At 32.2% G+C, this 16,594-nt stretch overlaps 2 pseudogenes; one reads left to right on the forward strand and one right to left on the reverse strand.

Moving 5' to 3' along the window:
- Window positions 1-2,382: 2,382 nt before the first annotated feature.
- Window positions 2,383-3,169, reverse strand: LOC147399807 (protein S40-4 pseudogene; annotated as a pseudogene).
- Window positions 3,170-13,752: 10,583 nt separating this feature from the next.
- On the forward strand, window positions 13,753-14,533 carry LOC147399808 (large ribosomal subunit protein uL11 pseudogene; annotated as a pseudogene).
- Window positions 14,534-16,594: the final 2,061 nt, after the last annotated feature.

Consider the following 16,594-nt stretch of genomic DNA (forward strand, 5'->3'; position numbering starts at 1 on the left):
TATCACATCAGAGGCCCACATATTATCCTACGGTCAGATTTTCTTTCTATCAGTTAAAATCTACGGCTATCTAATATCCAAGCTTCTTTGCGACCCCGGTGTTTTACTCTTGGAATTTCGCTCTCACATCACATGAAAGTGAAATTTCAAAAATGACTAATATACCCTCACCCACCATAGCAAATATTGAAAGAGAAACCGTGTCAAGCCCTTTTCCTTTAAAAGTCGGGACACTCTATGACAAAGCTAACATATTTTTATATTTTTTAGCCCAAAAAATATTAGATTAAATAAATTAAAGAACCAAATAGAAAGCGAAATAATGGCAGTTCAGTAATTTATAGCTAAGGTATACGCTAAGGGAACTGACCTACCATAGAAATCAAGTAGCGCCCACAGATAGTTAGAAAATTGGGTAATTTAAAAATAATCCCGAAGTTTAGTGATTATTTTATATATTCTCCTTCGTTTTCAGATTGGTGACAAAACCCTTTGACCGATGCTCTCTATGTGGAATTAAAAACAAAATAAAAGAAAAGAAGAAAGAAATCGAAATAATCTTATATTCAACCATAATCCTTAAGTTTTCTCTAAATTTCAACTCTCTCTCTCTCTCTCTCTCTGATGTTTCTAATCTAGTGTAAAACTTTTGATTTTATTTCCAAAATTTTTGTGTTTTTTCTCCAAAACATTCATCATCTTTGGTAAAAATATTTTGGCAAAATCATTTAGATACAATTTTATTTACTTTTTACATTTTTATTTTTAAAAGTATAAAAAAATTTGAGTATTTCGTCGTACATAGAATAATTAACAGTTTGATTATCTAAAATAAATAATTGAAGGTAAATAAATTTTGTAAAAAATCAAAGATTTTTTACAAGAGATTAAGGACACTATTTAGATCATTTTGTATCAAGGGGAATCACGACTTATCAGAATGACATAAACATTTACAAAATTATTGAACCAACGTGTTTTAAAATGAAAAATATTAAAATCAACAAATTTATCACATTGAGAATTGATTTTTTTTTCCATGACAAATACTTCTCTTTGACAATGATATTCTCTGATAAACTAATGAAAATGACCTTAAATGCCCTTGTCTTCAACTTGCAATTGAAATCCTGTTACTTTTCTTCCTAAAACTTATCTTAATCCCTTGTAAAATCCAACTTTTCTTTTTGAAAATTTCAAAATTAATCATCATTTTTTTTTTTTTTTGAAAATCACCCCTTAAATTGAGGTTATAAGGTCTGAAGTAGATAGAATCTTAAACTTGGAGGGGATGCTTTAAACATTTTGAAATATATTAAAATTGAGTTTGAATGGTAGATTAAAAAGTAAATCATCCAACAGATATAAAATTACTGATTTTAATAAATAAATAACAGTCATATTCAAACTTTCTATATCCTCTATATTAAATTTTATTTTATTTTATTTTTCCATTAAATCTCACCTTAAAACCATCGTTTAAGCGACACCTTAATCCCTTGTCGCAACCCTTGATTTTTCTATTTAAAATTCTCAAAATAATCATTATTTTCATAATTTATTTGTAAGAATCTCAGCTTATTCTTGAGCTTTAAAGGTTGAAGTATAAAGAATCTTAAGGTTGAAGATAACAATAAATCTATGATTTTAAAACTAACTAGGATGAAAAATTTAAATTTTTTTATTACTGATTATAAATAGGTGTCAAGTTATTTTTAATAAGTTAAGATTTTCAAATAATTTTAATATTTTATTTATTAAAATGATAAATCTATTATTTATAAAATAATTTTCACATCAAATAGGATTATTAATCTCTCATGCAAAAGGCGGTCAATTGCGCATCAACAATTTGAAAATGTGAGGTGATTTTTACAATTTATTACTTTGAGAAATACTTTCGCACTAATCTAATAAGTACTTTTCGTGGGTAATTTGGTCAAATGACCTTTATATCATCCTCAGTCCCCATAAGAAAAGATGGAAAAAATTTTACATTAATAATTTGTGAAAAATAATAGGTGTATTCTAATAATTATAAAAATCTAAAGGGGTGTATCTAAATTGTCCAATAGAATTCTTTTTAACCTATAAGTTAACTTGAAAACGAAAAACTCCTTTTCCATTGACGGAAATGATATTATTTTAATAACAAAATCAAATAAAATAAAACCCATAATTTATAATAAAACCCATTTCTAAGAAAAATATTTTTAGGCGGTGAATACGAATTTAGTATAATAGTAATGTACGGCTTCGTTTTGTATCTCTCTTACCTACCTCACCGGCCAACTACAAGAGGCACTTGAAGGAGGTGAAGTAGCAAATAAGACAAAATTAAAATTAAAAAAAAATAATAAAAATTTAATGAAGACAACTAAATTATAAAAAATACGAAAAGGTTTTCTCTGCAAATTCGAATACAATCTGTTGGGTTAGAATTACATCGATCGATGATCAGCTCGATCAGATAATCAGATCACACCAAAAAAAAGGAAATTTAGTCTATAAAAGATTAAAAAAAAAAGAGGGGAAAGTAGGAGCTATTAAGGATCGAATTTCCGATAATTATTTCTATCTTTTGATCGCTGTATTGTGTTTCTTTTCTGCTAATCTTCAAATCCAGTTTTTTCCCAAATTGCAGCTCTCACACGGCTCAAATCCCTCCCTTTAAGAGTCCTCCCGATTCCTTCATGAACAGAGAACGAAGCGATTCGAGTCCTCCCCAATTGTCTCGCTAAGTACTCGTGTGGAGGAATCCTGCGATCTTCATCATCTCCATCTTCTTCGTTTTCGTCGTTTTCTCTCCTTCGATTTTCTCTGTAATCCTCTCTAAGGATCTTCGACCAATCAGGAATTTGAAGCGGCAACGAGCTTGCAATCGAACCATCTCTATCGCTTTTTCCTACTCTTTTGACTGATTTCTTCGAGATACGCGAATTGGGGATAATCGATTTCTTGAATTCAGGTGAGGCAACGTGATTCGAATTCCACACATCGGCTTCGTCGAATTCGAACATGGATTCGGAATTATTAATGGTGGAATTTTCTCTTTCTCCGGATAGAAATCTGTAAGTGGTTTTGGGGAGATAGTTCTTTCCGGAGGCCATTAATGGAGGAATTAGGAGCTTCTATACGTTGCTCTGTGTTTCTTCTCTGTTGGGTTTTGCTCTACTGCTTTTATAATTATAAAGGCAGAGAAGGATAAGAAAGAACTAAGAAATTACAAGTTTCTCCTCAACTTTTAAAGAAATGACACATAGATCGTGTTATAAGATATCCGGATGGGGTACATCGCAGGTACATATTTACCATGGTTACTGGTGATAAGCCCCCTCCCCTCCAGTCGACACGTGGAGAATCAATAGATGTAGTTAGACACCAAAATTTGAATAGACAAAAATACCCCCACTTTTAAATTTAAATTTAATATAATTAGAATCATTTTGATTATAATTATTTTTAAATTACAAAAATATTATTTCTATTGTGTAATCTTTAAAATCACTCTTTTAATTGATATTTAAATTATAAATAAGTCTTTTATATTTCAATTTACATATCACCATCTAATATGTCTAACGAGAATAATTATATTTGTGGGAACTCGACAATATTTCAAGTCGAGAACTTAACAACTAAGAAGACCACATCCATCATCATAATAAATTGTCAAGTTTTTCTCTATACAATCAAAATCTAAAGATGAGACATCAATCCAAACAACCAGTCAAAGATGATATGATATAATGTAGGGGTATTTCTTAAATAATCATCGTAATGACATGTGTCACTTTGTCATTAATATAATATTTAAGACAATCCATGTATCCACGAAGATCTTACCTGAATGAGCTTCGAAGTCAAGGCAGACTTGATGGCCCAAAATCAAGCATTGGAAAAGAGAAAGGTCGGTTACTCGATAAGCCTGGTAATGTCTAAGAAACATTTTGACTTTCCAAACTTATGAAACAACGTTGGATTTGACTAGGTTATTATGTATTGTGTGCAATCAAGGTTCCCATGGTGATTGTAATTTAAGGAACATTGACGGATACACCAAGAATCGTAGAGGAAGATAAGCAATTTATCTACAATTAATTCCTTAGTGGTTAAGATATCTAATTTGGGTGTCCAAGTGTCTTTGGTGGAGGTATACTCCAAGGACATTAACACACAATTAGAGAAAGTCATTAAACCAATTTAAAATTAAGGAAGAAGGATACGTAAATGACCATCTAAAAAGCAAAAGTATATAATTTTATTGTAAAATATTTTTTTCTATCAAGATTTGTATTTGCCTTTTTTTCTTTGGCGAGGTAATTGATTTATAAAAACATCATATATCATCTCACAAATCACACAAACGTAGTGAAAATGATGGTTTGAACTCAAGATCTCTCATTTTTTTTAAAGGACATGTTAGTCATTGCACCTAACACTTGTTGATTTGATTTTATTATTGAAATTAATGCAATTATTTAATAAAAAAAGAAGTTAAGTAACATAAATAAAAACAATCAACAATATTAGAAGAATATAAAAATTAGAGTTGTGATAATCTAACTTATTTGCGTGGCATACTAATCGACACCCCTGATGTGATAGATTTGAGAATCGTAAATTCATTTTTCTCGAGATATAAAATTGTATTTTTTTTATAGATAGCCATAGTTCAATATCTCGAGGAGAGCCGATCAATAGTTTTCGAACATGTCACGTCCTCGATTGAATATGCCACGTGGCTAAGTTAAGATTAGCACGATTCTTAAAGTAATGATGGATTCCTACTCATTATTATTGTCCATTAATGATTAGACATGTGTAAACATTCAAAGAAAGTGGGACCCACATTTGATCCATGCAATGGTTGGCATCATTTCAGCGTTTGATCCAAACCGTCCATGTTTGTAGGGATGGACAAACGATTGGATAATTTCTTTTCGTTTAAAAGCAATAGCGGTATTTTAGTAAATTAAGACAAGGTTTATCATTACGAGAGTTTTTTTTCGTCGCGGAACGGTTCACCCGGTTCAAGTTTGTGTCCATAGATATGGAGCCACGTGGATTTCGTGGATTTGTGTGCGTAAGGGCACGTGAAGTAGGGCCAATAGTTGGATTTTGCGCTCTAATGCCAGCTATACGGGCTTTGGCCTATTGTCCCATTCCGTCCCCTACAAAATAACGTATATATTATTTAAAATTTCTGAATATTAATAAGGACTGAAAACTAAACAGATATTTTATATAATAATATCTGTACTCCCTAATTTTACTCCCGGGTTTAGAGTATCTATGTATTAGATAATACAGTCAGACAATAATTGGTGTGTCCTAGGGGTAATTTCGTCCACGTGTTGCTTACCAAAAACATTTACCACTTTTTTCATCAATAATAGAGTTTTAATATAATAATAAAATAATTTTTTTTATATTAAAGAAAGGGGAGAAATATTTTTTTAAGTGAATATTATATTGACCCATTATATTTTTATGATATCTCTATCAATCAAATTAAATATTCTCTTATTTAATTATTGCATTGTTTTCCTTTTTTGATTTCTTGTCGATCTTTTTATTCTTCTCGAAAGAACTTCGAATTTATAAGTTATCTTTGAATTTCCTAAATGAACTGTCCCCATTTCACTAAACACTTGAAATGCCTTTTAATCATATGATTCGATCAACTCGGTAGGGCAATTTTAAAGAAAAACTCTCCTTGTGACAATAGAAGGATCGTGATAACGACGACAACAAGAATATTATTTGCCCATGCGAGTTGAGTTTAACATATGATTTTTGATTGTGAAGGTTGATAACATAGAACCCCTAGAGTCGTATAAGATAGTTCTAGCTTTAATTTACACGGTTAGGACAATATAAATACGATCATCATTGAATTAATAAGGAGTGATTGGATTTGCTCCTTAGGTCGTGACTTCGAGTCTCTAAATGCCCCTCCATAGAAATGTGACTAATTAAATGCCGTAACATGTGAAAAGGTGTTGGATAGTGCATGCAGTCCCAAGTAGATTAGTCTCACCAAAGTTGGGGTACTCCCTAAGGGGAAAAAAAGAAAAAGAAAAAAGAACAATAATGATGAAGGAGGTAAGGGACATAGTGAAGCTAACCAAGGGAGATCCCAAAGATATAATTATAGACGTCACGGAAGTGTTCTCCTTTTTTTGGGAAGTGGTCCCCTTTTTTTATGATCTCGATGGTCCTTCTATAGAAGTACGTGATATCAAATGATTTAATTCATCAAAGACAATGAAATGGTGCTGATAATTGGTGTAAATTCCGTCTAGAAGTGAATTATGGGTAGATGCGCGTGCTCCTTAGCCTCAATTTAATTAAACTTTTCTTTTACATAAATCATAGAGCTTCTTTCGGTAATAAAAGATTTTATTAGATAAGGGGAAGAAAACTCATTATGCCCGGACTGTTATTTTATAATACACCATTTGATTGTGAAGGTAACTCATACTCCCACGTGGAGTAACATGAGGCGGCTCTTGGTTTCATCTAAATCAAGATAATAGTCGTGCAATTGTCATTGCACTGATGAGAGATAGCGAATGAGAGCGAAGAGGGAAGATTAAAGGACAAGAGTTAGGTGTAAAGATAGATATAGTTCTTAAGGAGCGATCCCTTTATTTGGTTTTGGTCATGGGGGTCTTTTTATAGAATTGTGGGGGTATGAGACTCATTGTGTGAGAAGTCCACAAATGTGGCCTCGTTCTTGGCACGATAATGTAGCGTGATATTATTGTGCGTGGTGACGTGGAAACATGTCAATGGTTGTGCTATGGTGTCAACTTAGTCTATGGTTTGAACTTACCAATTCATGTGACAATAAACATAGTACCATGGTGGCTTGAATAGGTGACATACAATTAGACATTCATCATAAGAAAAGAAAAGAAAAATGTTATGGGATTCATTCGATGCAATAGTTTGTTAAAGACATTGCTAAGAAAGTGTAAAACAATAAAAATATGGTAAGGAAATGAGTGGTGATAATGTGACTCCCACATGGCATACTCAATCAACTCCTTGGCGTGGGGTGTGACAAAATCATAGACTTATGCTTTGGGATACACATCTGCAATCCCCATAAATATGTGTCGTCGTGTATATGAAGATGTGCGGTTGTGTATCCCAAGGCATAAAGTCTATGGTTCTGGCACACCCCACGTCAAGGAGTCGATTGAAATAATATCATGACTCTTTAAGGAAATAGTTCGGGTTAAAATGACTAGAAAGACTCAGGATCCAATACGATGTCCTATTCCTATAAAACAAGATAGGTGTCCACGTGACATGCTTTAGTTGGTGTTTTAAACATCGAGGGTCCCTAATCAAGTCATTCACACAGCCCAATGTATTTTTTCCTAATCAAATTGTGTCACGTAGACATCTATCCTATCTATAGAAACGGGACATCGTATGGGATCTCAACTTGACTAGCAATCCTTCAGAATTTTGATTTTTGACTACATAAGACGTGGAGTTTTCCTTCTCATAATGAGATGGGTCCCCTGTGTTTACGTCGATAGAAAGCTCTCTCTCACCCCCCAACGTTTCTCTCGTTGTAGTGGTGGGTTAGGTGAGGTATAATTTCTGCCTAATTAATTTTGTCTTTCTCACTTTCTCTAAACACATTATACACACATGCCGGTAAGTATTTTCCATGGTGTGACCAAACTTGCAAAGACTTGATCAATAGGTTCAAGCTGTTAACTGACATCCCAAAAATGTGATCTTTTGGGGACATTTGCAAATCAATTTTTAGGTAAAAGAAAATTGTTTTACTGTTTACAAGGATTTCATCTATTGGCCGAGATACATATTGTGATCCAAAAATTAATTTCTTTTAATGGTGAAATCCTCCAAGCATCTTTGTTTAGAGAGGACTCTTTTGTAACCCCATTATTCACATAGTGAAAGATTTTAACTATACTAGATTCTGTGGTTTTTTTTTCGTCTACACATCGAATGATGTTCCATGTAAAAACCTTGGTATATATATGTATATATCTATATATTTTGTTCTTTTGGTTACAATTTCTTTCATTCTGCATCTTATATTCTATGTGGAAGATTACATTGATTTTGCATATAGAGGAAGATTTCATTGATTTTACAAGATTTCCCAACATAAAATACATGAACACGAATAATTACCAAATTCTACTTAATTGGATAAAGATAAATGTCTTCAATATTCAAGTAAACACAGTCAAAAAATTGATAAAGAGATGAAATATATTAATTAGATAACCAAACCATGTATTCATGAACCTCCCCGAGCTACTTAATATTGACTATTTATTGTATATTACTTATAAAGGCTACCATTAATTATTAGTCGTAATTTTTTAATCCACCCTTCTCTAAATTATATTCTTTGACTATTTGTATTAATCATTTATCTTCTTTATTTTTAATATTTGAATGTTATCCATTTTATGCTTGCATTCTACTAAGTTTTATTGTTGACTCAATATACAAACGAAAATCCTTTGAAAAAGAGTTCGAGAGAACAATTAAAGTCCAATATGATATAATTTTCTTACATATTGAGAACACTCGGAGTACCCTTATAAACATTCTAGTAAAACTTGCAAATATGATTGTTGTGTCATCTTTTGAATAAATTAGTTATGAATCAAACGCTTAAAATTTATAGAATTAAACGTTTTAAATGAAAATTCATCATGTTCAATTTTAGTTATAGCATTAAAAAATGCCATTAAACAAAATTTAAACTAAGAACGTAATAAAATTTTATAAATGCATAAGCATAAACAATTTTGCCCAATTGATTAAGATTTTCAATTGAGGACTTATTCCTAAAACCTAATGTGTGTGTGAGAGAGAGAGAGAGAGAAAGAAAACAAAGCTCTATCCATTTTTTCCTTGTCTCTTGAAGGCTAACTCTATGTTTAAATTGAGAGAAGGGGAGAAAAGAGAAATTCAATTTCTTTCCACCATATTTGGATTGACAAGAGAGAAATTGGGATAGCTTTGAAATTTTAAAGCATCTTAAAAAAAATCTAGGGGCAGAGTTGGAATTATAAAATATTTTAAAAGGGGTTCTCTCCAAATCTCTTCACTTTTGGAGAGAAATAAGACTAGGATTGTCAATAGATAGTTATTAAATCAGATATACCTTTATCCGAATTCGAATATGAAAAAAATCATTAGTTTCCAAATTTGAATTTGAATTATATTTAGCAATCAAATTTACATTCAGTTTCTTTATCAGATATCCAATATAATTTGATTTGAATCTGATGCCATTGTTTTCAACCTCAAGCCTAAACTCCTGATTTTTCATTAAGAAAGAGAGATGGATTTGAAGCTCTATTAGGAGCCTAGTTCCTAACGTGTTTACTTAAAAGAGAGAAATGACGATCTCAAGTGTTCAACACACAAATGATTTAGTAAAAACACAATTAAAACAATATTATCTATTAATTGATAATGGGATTACATCCTTTTATAAATAAAGAGTCATAGTCATAATAATTTACCAATTCTAGTCTTACTAAAATACTTGTCCAAATCAATAATTAATCCTAAGAGAAATGATAACTAAACCTAATGACAATAGAGTCCTAACAAGCTCACAAAGGTTTCGTAGTTGTTTGAGTGATGCAAAGAAGCTTTTATAAGAAATGATTTCAATACTTGCACAATTTCATGATTGTTTGAGTGATTTTATAAAGAGAAGAAAAGAGAAAAAACCCCAGAAATAGTTTCATTTTCTGATTTTATAGAGAGAGTGTTATGCATCTATTTTGTTTGTCTCGATTTAAAACCCTAACCTTCCTATATTCAAATCTTCAACTTGTATTCTTTGGCAACAAAAACATTCCCAATCCCATTGACAATGAATCCCAGTCAGTCCTATCATCTTTTCATCTTCTTGGGGTTAAGAAGATGTGATCCTAAACTTTACCCTAAGGTTAACAACACAACAGTCTGGAGAGAGAGAGAGAGACTACCTGAAAAATTTGTGCCGACCTTCGCTTGACCTCGTAACCCCTTTATGGAGATGAGAATGAAAACTTATTAAAGACTTTAAGAGTGGAGAAGAATATCACTAATTATTTCATATGGTGAGAAGATCATCTTCACAAAAAATCAACCCAATTTGAAACATCTAAACCATCAAAAGTGGTTTATAAATTAAGGTAAAAAAATCGACAGTCCACAATTCCAAACCACTTTTGATAGGGTTAAAAGATTTAGATTGGACTGATTTTTTGTGAGGATAATCTCCTCACCATGGAGATCATCTTCACAAAAAATAAGTCAAATGCAAAACTTTTAAGTCATATAGGACAAAGTTTGTTTCCCTAACATTGTCCGCCAAACAAGACCCCTTACTGGAACCCAATTTTTTCTAATTTTTCATTTCACTAAAGCCATGAACTTAAAAGGGTGTCCACTAGATGAATTTACTCTTGATTTTTTTGCCGAAAATGAAACAACGCCATTATTTTAATACATATTACTAATTTTTACACTCCTTTTTTACGTGCTCACCATCCATGCGGAGGTCTTAAATGCATTTTAAATAGGCACATATTTTAGAATATGACTTTGTACATCATTTCTTATTTAAAAGGCATATCATATACATGTTATTGTAACACATCTTGTGCTCGAACACTTAGGTCCTATTTGGTTCTGCTTTAAAATCTCGTGAATTATCGTAAACATGAAGTCTTCCTGTGTTTCACGTTTCATGCATGCTTGTTAATTTTTAAAGAAGAATCCGGATCCTAGCACCCAAGGTGTAGGAATGAAAGCCTCCTCCCACACCTCAATACATGCCACGCTAGCAATATTTCAAGGAATTAAAGCCTAAGGTGCTGTTTGTTAAACTGAAAAAAATAAGTGCTGAATAGCATTAAGCGTTGAAACTTATAAGCGCTGAATTTAAGTGCTAAAAAAGTTGTTTGTTTAGATGCTGAATCATGTTTGTTACACATTGCTGAAACTGATAAATTGTCTTTGTTACCCTTACAATCATATTATACATTGTTTGCATGTTTTAAATGCTTATTTATTATCAAACACAATAAAATATATTATTTTTTATAAAATTAAAATACAATTTATTTTTAAATAATAAATAATACTCAAATCTTCAATTTATAAATAATAATTTCTATTTATAAAAGCCCACAAATTTCAAATTAAAAATAATAATGTCATACAAGTCACCAAAATTTGAAATCAACTTTAAAAAGAACTTAATTTTTTATGAATAATTTTCGATGGAAATGAAGGATGTGTAATTATAAAAGCACCCTATGAATTAATAAGGGCAACCCACACTATAGCCATTTTTTGTTTTGTTTTATATGGATTAAAATTTTTGGAATGACCAAATTTTTAGTAAGGATAATTTATATGGTCTAGAGATCATCCTCACCAAAAATCAGTTTATTTTGAAACTTCTAACTCGTTAAAAATAGTTTTCAAAAAAAAAAAAATGGACAATTTACGATTCTTGAACTTGTTTTGATAGGGTTAAAAGTTTCAAGATGTACTGATTTTTTGTGAGAATGATCTCCTCATTGTAGAGATCATCCTCACCAAAAATCAACTCATTCCAAAAATTTTAACCCATATAAGACAAAATAATTTAGCTATGGTGTGGGTTTATTAATTTGTGGGGTGTCTATATACTTATCCATGGGATATAAGAGGTAATATCCTTTTAAGAATAAGGGCATAGTTGTCCATGCTCAAAAAAACAAAGGGCATACTTGTCCGTATTGAAAAAGCGAAGTGCTTACCGCTTCAGCACTTTTTTTCAGCATCAAAATAGTGCTGAATTTTTTTCACTTATTTTCAGCAATAAGCACGAGTAAACAAATGCGCTATTTTGACAAAAGTGCTGAATTTAATTTTTTTCAGCAATAAGCACTGAAAAATAGCGCAAACAAACACCACCTAAAATATCTCATTTTTAAAATTTTCTATGGACTGTGACTTACGTGACATGTATTGAGGTGTGGGATGAGGTAAAGTACGGTAAAGAGACACAAAAAAGAAAAGAAATTTAAGGAAAGTTTTGCAGGCAAAATCAACCCCCAAAATGTTGTAAAAACGCGAAAATTTTGTCGCTTGAACTCTTCTCACTCATTTACTACACCAGTACTCACTCTCTTTCTATCTTCTTCTCCTCTTCTCAACCCAAGAAATTAGTCGAACCTCTAACCCTAAAAACCCTTGACAAAGTTAATGAAATTCCATTTGTTTGAAATGATTCTGTGTTTGTAGAACCCAAAAATGGATTAAGCAAAATAGAGATTAGAAGATGGAATTTGTAGAAGCAAGATAATGGTCTGAGAAGGCCTTGTAGTTCCATTGGGTCTGCGTTTTGAGTGGAAAACCCACAAGTACGTTATTTGACACTATTGAGCTTTTGATTTCTGGCTTAAAGCTTGTAGTATACATGGAAGGGGCCTGAAGACAATATTGTCGAGTTGGAGAGAATAATGTAGGTTGATGCATCAATCTTAGTTATAATGGTCACATGTGTTGTCATCTTTAAAATTGCGATTTTTTGTATTTTCATTGACAATCAAACACCTGCAAAATTTTATGGAGAAATTTTAGAGCGATTACCAAGCACTAAATTAGTAAAAAGTTGTAAATACTCGTAATTGCAATATACTGGAAACGCAAAGTTTTGCCTTTTGCGGTGTACCTAGCAGGGCCGTAATTATTTACTTTGATATTTTTCAAATAGTGAAACCTGAGGATAAAAATATGATCCTCAAAATATGCATATGTTGCCTTGATATCAGCATTATAAAGGATCATCTGATTATGCATCGTGGGACAAAGCCCAAAAAAAATTCTTCAAATAATTGTGCTTGGTGAACTAATACAAAACCTTACAGGAAAATATGAAAAAGTGAAGGTAAAATCCCGTAGATTACAAATTTTTGTAAAAGAAAGAAAGGAATCCAAGTTGAAAATCCCCAAAATTGGAGTGTACCCCTATAGTTCCTTCAAACTTTGTAAAAATAACGACACACACAATTTACTCATAAATAAGAAATGAATTATCAAAATCATTAGTTCAATCACCTTGCTTTTAAGCTTGAGTATTTGCATCATTTATAATCTGATTTGAGTGTTAAGAGTGTCTTTGATAGGTACCCATGTACCTTGAGTACACTCAAAGCTCAAATCTTAACTAGATTGTTCTTTTTCATCGTCTTAAGTAATTGGCCCACGATCGGCTAAGCTCTTTTTCTTTTCTTTTTTTGGAAAAAATTTAATATCTGAATTTATTTATCTGAATCAGCCCAATCGGTGATTTATTTATCTAGATTGTTCGTTTTCATCATCATCTTAATTCTTAATGAATTGGCCCACGAGTGGCTAATAACTCACGATGAAGATAACAAATGAAGAAATAAGAAAAAAAAAATTCAAATCCAAACGATTTAAATTACCAATCATACTGATTTTCTTTGCCATAACAGTTAGGGCCAATTGGAATTATAGATTATTTGTTTTGCCAGTAATCTTGGTTTGTATTCTAGGCCTTTGAGATGTTCATTCCTTAATGGGCCAATGAGGTATTTGATTGTTTGTCAAGGCCTGATAAATCAGTGAGGCCCATAGTTTAATACTGATGGATTTAGTGTCAAAATCGTAATTATACATTTTTTTGTCACCAAAAACCCTACCTATATAATAAACCTAGAAAAACCTCAGCTTGCATTTCCTCGTCTCTTCCAAAACCCTAACTAGCACCGGAATCCTAACCTTAGCCATGCCGCCCAAGTTCGATCCATCTCAGGTCGTCGACGTCTACGTCCGAGTCACCGGGGGTGAGGTTGGCGCGGCGAGTTCACTCGCTCCGAAAATTGGACCACTTGGTCTCTCTCCAAAGAAGATCGGAGAAGACATTGCGAAGGAGACAGCGAAGGACTGGAAGGGTCTCCGGGTGACCGTGAAGTTGACCGTGCAGAACAGGCAGGCGAAGGTTTCGGTCGTGCCGTCGGCAGCTGCTCTGGTCATCAAAGCTCTGAAAGAGCCGGAGAGAGATCGAAAGAAGACGAAGAACATCAAACACACAGGTAACATTTCTCTTGATGATGTGATCGAGATCGCTAAGGTTATGAGACCTCGATCGATGGCTAAGGAATTGAGCGGAACTGTTAAGGAGATCCTCGGTACTTGTGTTTCGGTTGGATGTACGGTTGATGGAAAGGATCCAAAGGATCTGCAGCAGGAGATTACTGATGGAGATGTTGAAATCCCACAAGATTGAAGATTTTCAGTGAGAGTGAGATAGTGATTTTCTTTTCAAACTATAATCTCTCTTGAATTTCTTGTTTTTTTTTGTGTTATCTTGAATTCTGTTTTAGGGATTTTGATTTTTCATGTTTTAGTGTAATCTCCGTCTTGATAACTTAAATTATACTAGAGAAAAAAGATTTGGAAAATTTGTTGGAGATATTGGGAGATTTAAGTTTGATTGGATCTAGTCAGTTCGGTGCATAAATTTGCTTTACATAATGTGTCTTACTTATCTATCAATTTGTCAGTTTAGTTTGATCTGATGATGTTTTTTCGGGCCCAGTCCTTCATTTGGAATCATTAATTGGCCAATATGCATTCTATAGTTGGCTTGCTTGCTTACTCGTGTTAGTTTAGTTTAGTTTTGTAGAATTTGTGTGCTATGATGTGTAGGTTGGTGCTCCAAGTGTTAGATTTGTTTCATTTTGTAAAATGAAAGTAGGATGAATTGATCTTTCGAATTGAAAAAAAAAAAAAAAAACAAAGAAGTTTGGATGAATTGATGATATATGCAGATACATGTTATTGAAATCCTATAATTTATGATTTGAACCGTATGATTCAAATGTAATCTTACCAAATATGATATGAATATTAGGCTTGAATTCCTTTAGATAAATTTCGTTATATTAGGCCTGACATCTGAAGATACATTTTACCTTTTTATTTGCATCAATGGTGAGTGTGATGAAGAGAGTGCGTTAGGTGGGAAGATACTCAACATGAGACCAACAACCTTCATTCTAGAATAATGGCTGTTGAAGGCATCCCAATCCTACTAGGAAATGTGTGTCTATGGACCAACCATCTTTTGGATTGGAAGAGTTTTTGTGAGAGTTGTGATATTTTGACTCAATTTTTTTACTCAATCAATACTTTCCCTACGTGGAAAGCAAGTCAAGTGTTTTTTGTCTCTACAGTTAGTTGCCACATAGACCACCTTGCCATGTCATTTAAGAAAACACAAATTTTAGCTCAGAATTATCGTTCATGTTCGATTTTTTACTTTTTTACTTTTTTACCAACACATAACAACGAACCCCAAAAATTTCTTGTTGCGATTCAGCCTGTTCAAGACTAATTTTGAAGTTGAATCAAAGCCAAATCAAGTTGTTGTATCTCTCTTCAAGTTGCTCTTTCTCTTAGATAATTTCATGTATTTGATTTCAGTTGGCAAAGAGATTGTTGATCTTTGCTTGGATGGTATTCGAAAGATTATTTTCACTTCTGTTTTTTTTTTCTATGGCAAGAAATCAAAGCTCTCTCATTGTTTACCCCTAACCTCAAGTTTATAAGTTAAAAACAAATAGAGGGAATGATGGGGACATCAAAGTTTGAAGAGTAGATTCTAATTTTTTTAGTTTTATGTTTTTTGGGATTTCTTTTGATGTTTTATTGACCCATGGTCTTAGTTTAATATTTAGGGGAAGTTTAGTAACATTAGTTTGTCTTTTATTTAAATTTATTAGGGTTGAAAAATTAAGAGAGAGGAAGTTATTGAATTGAGTTATTTATTTGGCATTTTAGTTTAACTAGGATTTTTGATTTATTTTCTTTACATATATTGTATTCGAGTTTTTTTTAACGAAGAAAGAATGATGAATAAATAATTAATCTCTTCCATGCAGTAAAGTGAGTTTTCGACAATTTTTTATGTGATTCCAAGGTTTTATTTTCTATTCCTTCTCTTTTTCTTCTAATCTTTATTTTTCTTTTTATTATTTTCTCTTAACTTTTTAAAAATTTTGATTCTTGGTTCTTGATTATTTATTTTTGATTCTTGAAACCCATAGACCTTAACCCTAAATACTTTCTCATTTACTTTAACCTTTATCCAATCCCAACCAAAATATCGTAATTGTAAAATTTTACCTTTTTTTTTTTTGCCATTGGAATTGTAGTCAGAATTGCAGAACGTCAAATTCAAACCATACGATCCAAATTCTTGAGTTTACTCTATTGTCGTCCAGATACTTAACTCAATCCTAAACCAAATTCCCTAACCTCCTTATTTTCTCCTTCTTCCCTCATTGCCTTGCGTCAAAGAATGAAAGAGAATGCATGTAGATATCATAAACGCCAAAATCTAGTATGATTACCTACTACACACCTCAAATCTAACATTTTCTTGGATGCTTTCAAATAAGTACTCAAATTTACGAGAATGCCTACATATATCATAGATGGCTTCGTTATCAAGAAACACATCAACATCAATGTGTTCCAAAAGGGAGTGGGTTAACAAAAC

Source organism: Akebia trifoliata, chromosome 6 (genome assembly GCF_017979445.1).
Source record: "Akebia trifoliata isolate Shusen 1 chromosome 6, ASM1797944v1, whole genome shotgun sequence".
Classification (NCBI taxonomy): domain Eukaryota; kingdom Viridiplantae; phylum Streptophyta; class Magnoliopsida; order Ranunculales; family Lardizabalaceae; genus Akebia; species Akebia trifoliata.